An 8,773-nucleotide genomic window follows, 5' to 3' on the forward strand; every position below is an offset into this window, starting at 1 on the left:
CGGATCCCAAGACAAGGGGAAGAAGCGATCGGGCGGCGGTTCGGGTGGACAATCGAGTTCGAGGAGGCCCCCGAAGCATCCGCGGTCGCAGTTGTGGGGCCGTGGGCCGCAACGGTGGCCTATCTGTGGAGATCGAGGCCATCGGGCACTGTAGTGTAGACAACGACAAGGGCGGTGCTTTAATTGTGGACAAGAAGGACACATTAGCCACGATTGTCCGGCAAGGGCCTCGTCTACTCCGTCAGTCGCATCGACTCTAGCGCCCTCGCTTTATCAAGGAGGGGCCCCGTATGTCCCTGTATCGGCGGGACGCGCACTGGCGCCGCGCCAGCCCGAGGTGACTCGATCAGCGCCGAGCGGACGGGTATTCGCCGCTCAGGCCCATGCCGAGGAGCCTGCCCAAGCCGAAGAACCTGATGTTGTGGCAGGTATGGTTCTAATCGATGGAGTTCGCTCCAGAGCTATGTTCGATACGGGTGCCACGCATTCATTTATTAGTAGGGCATTTGCACGCATGCATGACATACCCATAGAAGCAAGTGGCAAGTGGCGAGTTGAGGGTCCCGAGTCGTCATTTAATACCTATAGGGAGTGCTCGTTGTGTCCGGTGCAAGTGGGTGATTGGATAATGCCCATCCGGATGTTGGAACTCGTTAAACTGGAGGCGTACGACGTTATTTTAGGCATGGACTGGCTCTCGAAGTATTACGCTACGATCGATTGTAAGAATAAATTGATCACCTTTCGGGAGCCAGGACAGAAGAAGTTCGTTTATCGAGCTTGTCGGAGTTCTTGCTTCGTTGCGACAGTATCGGCGACGAGAGCTAGGAAGTTGGTCAGCGGCGGTTGCGCGGCATTTTTGGCGACCGTCGTGGAGGTGGACCGGGTGGTGCCGAAACTAGAAGATTTATCGGTAGTGCGGGAATTTCCGGATGTGTTTCCCGCGGAGCTGGCAGGGATGCCGCCGGATCGGGAGATCGAGTTTGTTATAGACTTGATTCCCGGGACGGCGCCGATCTCAAAGGCCCCATACCGCATGGCGCAGGCAGAGTTAAGAGAACTGAGGGATCAGTTACAAGATCTTCTCGACAAGGGGTTTATCAGGACGAGCGTATCACCGTGGGGAGCGCCGGTATTGTTTGTGCGCAAGAAGGATGGCTCGTTTCGACTCTGCGTGGATTATCGAGAGTTGAATAGGGTCACCATAAAGAATAAGTACCCGTTGCCCCAAATCGACGACTTATTTGACCAATTGCAGGGGTCACGAGTGTACTCGAAGATAGACCTACAATCCGGCTACCATCAGTTAAAGATCAAGCCGGAGGATATTCAGAAGACCGCGTTTCGCACGCGTTATGGACACTATGAGTACACGGTTATGCCTTTCGGGCTCACTAATGCCCCGGCTGCATTCATGGACCTGATGAACCGTGTGTTCAAGGCGTGCTTGGACCGATTTGTCGTGGTCTTCATAGACGACTGTAATATACTGAATCTTGAGCCTCTTGATAAGTTCGAGGGTTGGATCGGCTTTTGGAACTGGTCTACGACTTTTGCAAGACTATTGAAAGGTTTTTGATAAGTTACTAGAGTAAGTAAGTAACTAGAAATGGAAAAGTGCATCGCAAATGCATTATCAATTGCAATACTTCGAATTTGGTCAATTACGAAGTTCGAACATGGGAAATGGTAAATGAAACTGCCCTACACATTCTAAAGGGTTTGGACAAGTTTTTGGACAAGTTAGAGAGTGCTTGGAGGGTTAAAAGTAAGAAAGTGCATTGATCTGGCGAAATCAGTGTTTTTCTGCTTGCTGTACCGGTACAGCCATCACCTTGTACCGGTACAGACTAGCAGAAACGTGGCAGCAAGGTTATTTAAGTAATTTCACATCTTGTCTCTATCCATATTACCCCAGCACGACCCCTGGACCCTTGTGGATGATGCTAGAGCTCTGAGAAGCAGCCTTGCACCTCTCTTACTCTCTCTCTCTAGAAGTTTTCTCTCTCTACATAGAAATCAACGATTTAGCTCGATTTCGTCGCCTCGCTTGTTCTTTGCTGCTTGCGAGTGTCGCTGAGCCTTTGTGGACGTGTGAGAGGGTATTTTGGAAGGTTTTTCGCAGCACTAACCAGTGAGTTGCTGGTTGGAAGCTTGAGAAGGTAAACGACTCGATTTTTCCGTTATCGGCGTTCTATTCGTCGATTTGATTATTGATTTTGAGTTTTTGCTTCCAACTGACTTAAACTGAGAATTCAGCTATTAAATATGAGTTAATTAGCTGTGATTGAACCTCCTTAGACCTGGGATAAGCTACTTTGAAGCTTATTAGAGATGTTCCGCTATTTATGAAGTTATTTCGGCCTATACGCGGATTAATCGAGCGAATTGATGCAGTTTGAGCTTTTCTCTTCCTAGCAGGTTTGCGAATCACATTAAGCTCTTTTGGTGACCTGGGAGGCTAGTTTAGAAGGTGTTCTACCCTGAGGTAAGCAAGAATTTCAGTTAGAAGGCTGAAATTGCAGGAATTCGACCATTATAGCTTATAAGCGACTATATTGACGTCGTTTCGGTATTGTTCGCAGCGAGAGGGTAATTGACTCTTGGACTGTCTTCGACTGGCATTGGAGGGCCTTTTGGAAACTTAATTTGAGGTATAACTGAACCCAAAACAGGAATTCAAGTTATTACTTTGTACTAAGTGCAAATTGTACAGAATTTGGACATTTCGGCCGTAGTTTTGATGCGCTTTTCGTGTTTCGTTTTCAGCAGCGTCGAGGCTCCGTTGGGCAGGGTTCGGGACTCCTTTTGGCTGGATTGAGCTTGGTGATAGGTGGGTCGGACCTTCCCGAAATGGGTGAATTCCCTCTATGTCTCCTTTGACATCTGAGTTGAAGTTATTTCATATTCATGTGAATATATGTATAGTTTAAGGCATTAAGACATGCACTGATATGTAGATCATATCGGAAATGATAGCATCTCTAAATGGTAATGAAAGATTCATGACCTGTCCATTCTACATGGTTACCTGTTAAGTACTATGGATTCATGATACTAGTAGCTTGCATATGCAATTTGGCTTGATGCTATCCACGAGGATAGAATGGTAAATTCGTGAATGGACCAATTAGTTCTGTTGAACAACAAAGAAACTGATGTACTTAGGATTGAGCTATGCAATGTTATATAACAAGTATAATGGCTAAACTCTGAAAGATCAGGTAAAGGCTTATGTTGCATATGCATTCCTAATTGTAGAAGGAATGGTATGGAGATCACGTGAAAAGTATTTTATCGTTATATTCCTTCATTCACATGATAGATTCATATTGTGGTATATATTCTAGTAAGTAACTAGAAGTTTATATGATGGCATAATTGAATGATATACAACTGAATATAATCTAGTAGATAACTAGATTTAAATATGATGACATCCTTGTATAGGCAAGTAGAGGTGATTGTTTCATATTTGTTTGCTTCAAGTAATAGAAGTTTGTATTGAACTTCAGGTTATGTGCCATGAGTCTATGAACAGAACATTAGTAAACCACTTTCCATATGTGTAAGGAGTAGTGAGAGATTGTGAATGACTGACCAGGTATAGCCTGATAGAATCACTAGCGTGATGTGAAGCCTTAACTTGTCCAGTTATACTAGTTATTGGTAGAATCATGTCAACAAGTTGTTGATAGTGACTTATGATTGGGTACTACAGTGCCGACCTTGGGTCGAGTTGAGATTCCATGTCAGAGACATGATGTCGTTGAGATATTTGTACCCTGGACTATAGCTAGCATGCCATTATGCTCTTTCGTACATACTTGCGGGGGTCGCGCCCCCCAAGTCCCGCGTTCCGGAGTGGCTTGAGTTGAGATACCATGTCAGGGACATGATGCTGTTGTGAGATTGGTACTATGGACTACGATTTACCTGCCATTGTGCGCGTTCGCACACGCTTACGGGGTCGCTCCCCCCCAAGCCAGCACTCCCGAACAGCTTAGCGACAGATGCTCGCAAATGTACGAAGTGAGCGCCGAAATGGAATGCCGTGGGGGAGGCTCATTCCCCGAGTGGGGATGTTGACTACCACGGGGCCATTAGGCACGGCGCGGCTCGAACTTATCTTGTGTAAGTCTGTTGGAAATTGGGTTATGTCATGTACTTTAACCTTAGCTGGACATAGTAGTAAAGCTACTTTATGTCTTTGGTTAAGTGAACTTATTGATGAATATACTAGAAAGTTGACATCTAAAGTGAGCTTAGTGATGAATAACCTAGAAGTTGACAACCTGACTGGTTAGCAACATAATGAATGACATTATGTTTATTTCTTGCTAATGAAAAAGGTAGTTACATGATATCGTCTGTAATTCGGTAAAGTGAATTATCTTGCATACAATCTGGTCTATGTTTGGTTAAATTGTCAAGTAATATGGTTGATGGAATCTATCATGATAATTGATATCTGCAATCTAATGATGTATAGTTTATTGTTAGGCAAATAGCATGAGTAGTTTATTTTAATATCTGTTGCATGTAATTGCTTATTGCATTATCTGCATTTACTTGGTTATTTATTGTTATCTACTCATGCCACAGTGGACCTAGTGGTGTACTTCGCCACTCTCGGCGGCTTACCCACTGGGAACTATTGTTTAATAGTTCTCACGCCCTCTTTGTTGTTGTTTTTACAGAGCCTTCCACCGCGGGAAAGGCTAGGGTTCTTGGCAAGGGGTCTGCGGCTAGCTAGAGCCTTTTTGGACGTGTACTAGATGACCTCCACCAGTTTATGTAGTTTAGTACAGAGATGTATATTAAATTTTTGTAAATTGTACTGTAGTTTTCTTTTATTTCCTGTGGTAAGGTTTGGATTGTATAAGTTTAAACTTACAAGTCTTGCTCTGATTACCTGGTTAGAATTATATGCTTTTACTATATGATTTGTAGACGCCTTGTGTATACTTGAGATGTGGTGTACACGGCGGATCTGTGCACGCAACCGGATATGCTTCCGCTGGTACCCGGGCGTGACAACGACATCCTGGTCTATTCGCGGAATGACGAGGAGCACGCGGAACATTTGCGGACGGTGCTTCAAATCCTTCGGGAGGAGAAGCTATTCGCAAAGCTGAAGAAATGTGATTTCTGGCTTCGAGAGGTTGCCTTCTTGGGGCATGTGATTTCCGAGGGCGGTGTTTCGGTTGACCCGAGGAAAGTCGAAGCGGTCGAGAATTGGCCACGCCCGACAAACGTCACGGAGGTCCGAAGCTTTATAGGCTTAGCGGGCTATTATCGACGGTTTGTGGAGGGCTTTTCGAAGATTGTAACTCCACTTACCGATCTGACACAGAAGGGTGTCAAGTTTATTTGGAGCGATGAATGTGACCAAAGCTTTAACGAGTTGAAGAAAAGATTGACGTCGGCTCCAATACTCGCCTTACCGGTGCAGGGCGAGGACTTTGTGGTTTATAGCGATGCATCCTATCTGGGCTTGGGGTGTGTTCTGATGCAAGGCGGGAGGGTGATAGCTTATGCATCCCGTCAGCTAAAAGACCACGAGAAGAATTACCCCATCCATGACTTGGAGTTGGCGGCGGTGATCTTTGTGCTGAAGTTGTGGAGGCACTACTTATACGGTGCTCATTGCGAGATCTACACCGACCACAAAAGTCTGAAGTATCTATTTACCCAGAAGGAGCTAAACATGCGACAAAGGCGGTGGCTAGAGCTATTAAAGGATTATGATGTCGATATTCTCTACCACCTCGGCAAAGCAAATGTGGTCGCGGACGCACTTAGTAGAGAGTCGGCGAAGAACCTCGCTTTTGATGTTACCCGACAAACGCCCTTAGGGCTGGAGATGGAGCGACTGGACCTCGAAGTGGTCGCTCTCGAGGTCCCGGCTCAGTTGATGGCGCTCATTATTCAACCAACCTTATTGGAGAGGATCAAGAAATTGCAACCTGCAGATCCGAGTCTCCAAAAGGTGCGGCGCGACATCGAGGAAGGACGAGATGGCGATTTCAGTGTGGACGCCGGTGGCGTGCTCCGGTTTCGAAACCGGTGGTGCGTACCTGAGGATGAAGGGCTTCGCGAGTTGATTCTGCAAGAAGCTCACCGGTCTCCATACGCGGATCACCCGGGCGGCACCAAAATGTATTATGAGTTGAGAGCACTTTATTGGTGGCCGGGGATGAAGGCTGATATTGGGCGCTTCATGGCAAAGTGTTTAACTTGTCAGCAAGTAAAGGCGAAGCGCCGGTTTCCAGCGGGGAAGCTTCAAAGCCTACCTATCCCCGTCTGGAAATGGGAGGACATATCTATGGATTTCGTCGTTGGGTTGCCTCGCTCGACAGGGGGACACGACGCAATCTGGGTGATCGTGGATCGCTTGACCAAGTCAGCACACTTTTTACCGATCCACACCACCTGGGCAGGAGATAAGTTGGCGCAGGTATAGCTTGACGAGGTAGTGAGGTTGCACGGGGTGCCGAAATCGATCGTGTCGGATAGAGACCCCAAGTTCACTTCACATTTCTGGAAAAGCATACAGGAGGCCCTTGGCACACGGCTTGATTTTAGCACTGCATTCCATCCCCAGACCGACAGACAAACTGAAAGAACCATTCAGACTCTGGAGGATATGTTGCGAGCGTGTGTCATCGATTACAAAGGAGGTTGGTGTAAGTATTTGCCAATGGCCGAGTTCGCCTACAACAACAGTTATCATGCTAGTATGGAGATGGCACCGTTCGAAGCTCTTTATGGGCGGAAGTGCCGCTCTCCCATTTATTGGAGTGACGTGGGCGAGCGCACGAAATTTGGCCCCGATGTTCTGCGGGAGGCGGAAGAAAAGGTCCGCCTTGCTCGCAAACGGTTACTCACGGCGCAATCTCGACAACAGAGCTACGCGGATAGGCGCCGACGAGATTTAGAGTTTGCGGTGGGCGACCGCGTCTTCTTGAAGGTTTCGCCTATGAGGGGTGTAAAGCGATTTGGAGTTCGGGGAAAGTTGAGTCCCCGATACATTGGCCCCTATGAGATCTTGGAGCGAATTGGGACGGTGGCTTATCGGCTCGCGTTGCCGCCGAAGCTAGCGGATGTGCACAATGTATTCCACGTCTCCAATTTGCGCAAATACGTTCCTGACCCCGAGCACGCGATGTTATATGAACCGCCGGAACTTCAGGAGGACTTGAGCTACGAAGAATTCCCGGTGGCAATTACCGCTCGTGAAGTGCGCAAGTTAAGAAATCGAGAAATTCCTTATGTCCGAGTCCGGTGGAGCAATCATGATGATCGCGAAGCCACCTGGGAGCTTGAGGAGGAGATGAAGGCGAATCATCCTCGCCTGTTCGAAGGTTAAATCGAGGTATGAGTTTAGAATTTGAAATTCTAATTAAGTCTTGTAGTGTTGGGTTCGTTTCGAGGACGAAACTCTTTTAAGGTGGGAAGGATGTAAGGAAGTGAATTCTCGAAACTCGAGGATTAGACTTCGAGTAGAATCGACTATTCGTCGAGTGCGTAGGCTTCGGAAAGTCCGAAGGTGTTTATAATGCATAAAGTGCATTAAGGAAGGGTCCGCGAGAAACACCAGTGCAAAAAATCTGCACTGGAGCAGAATTTCTCTCGGGGACCGGTCCCTGGCAGGGAGGGACCGGTTCCATCAGGCTGGGCTGCGGAGGTCTCTGATGAGACCGGTCCCTGGTGGTGAGGGACCGGTTCCCGAACATTGGCCCAGCGAAAATAGCCGAAATTTGGCTAAGTCCCGAAAACTCAGCCTTCGGGAACCGGTCTCTCGGACAAGGACCGGTCTTCCGGGGACCGGTCTCTCAGGCAAGGACCGGTTCCCGAACGCGAAATCCACTCTGCCTGGTTGTGCAGCTTTCGGGGACCGGTCTCCCCGAGCAGGGACCGGTCCCTCGCTGCGAAAATAGCCCAGGGAGGGCTGTTTCAGGAAATGAAAAGTTGAAGGGGCTATCTGCAAAATGGCCTATATGAGGGCTTGGGGACCCCTCTCTCTCCCTCAGTTGCTCTCTCTCTCTCTCTCTCACTCTTTCCTCTCTCTCTAGAAAGAAAAGAAAGAGGAGAAGAAGAAGAAAAGAAAGAGAAGAAGAAGAAGAAGAAGGAGAAGATCAAGAAGAAGGAGAAGACCATCTTCTTCCCTCTCTCCTTCAAGCTAGAGCAAGCTTGGAGCTTGGCTTAGAGGTAAGCTCCAAACCCACTCATGGTAGATTTCTTAGGGTTGGGTTTTGTTGCTTAGAATTGGTTCAAATGGGACCTATTGGGGATAAATAGATGGTTCGAGCTCGAAATCGAAGCTCGCACCATGGATTTCCCTCTCGTCGCCATTCTAGGGCACGGATTTGGGATTTTGGCAAATCTAGGGTTTTGATCTATTTTAATGGGTCGTAAACCAAATTGCTAGGTCCCGGAACGCGTCGGCGAAGACGGTTTGCCGATCCGACGAGCGGGTGCGGAGTTATCGCCGAATCGGGTACTCGAGGGCTCGCTTCGCCCCGAGGAGTTGAAGCGGCGTGCGAAGACCACAACGTCGAGTTTTCTACCATCGCGGCATCGCCAAGAGGTGGGTGGTGTCCATCCCGAAGCAATCGGGCTCCCCTCTATGTCTTAGTACATGTCGATTCATGCATCTTGTATTATTGCATTATAGGATGATTGTGCATTGCCTTTCCTTATGCCTTCCTTGATGATATCGTAGCATGTATTAGATATTTGGTATAGTGGATCGATAAGGATTGGGTCG

The 8,773-nt window shown here is 47.6% G+C and overlaps 1 long non-coding RNA gene across 1 annotated transcript; it reads left to right on the forward strand.

The window, feature by feature from the left end:
* Nucleotides 1–2,140: 2,140 nt before the first annotated feature.
* On the forward strand, nucleotides 2,141–2,788 carry LOC109705127. Its single transcript, XR_002214633.1, has 4 exons — nucleotides 2,141–2,162; nucleotides 2,422–2,488; nucleotides 2,586–2,654; nucleotides 2,770–2,788. It is a non-coding gene; the product is annotated as an uncharacterized LOC109705127 (long non-coding RNA).
* Nucleotides 2,789–8,773: the final 5,985 nt, after the last annotated feature.

The sequence above is a fragment of the Ananas comosus genome, unplaced genomic scaffold (genome assembly GCF_001540865.1).
Source record: "Ananas comosus cultivar F153 unplaced genomic scaffold, ASM154086v1, whole genome shotgun sequence".
NCBI classification, from domain to species: Eukaryota; Viridiplantae; Streptophyta; class Magnoliopsida; order Poales; family Bromeliaceae; genus Ananas; species Ananas comosus.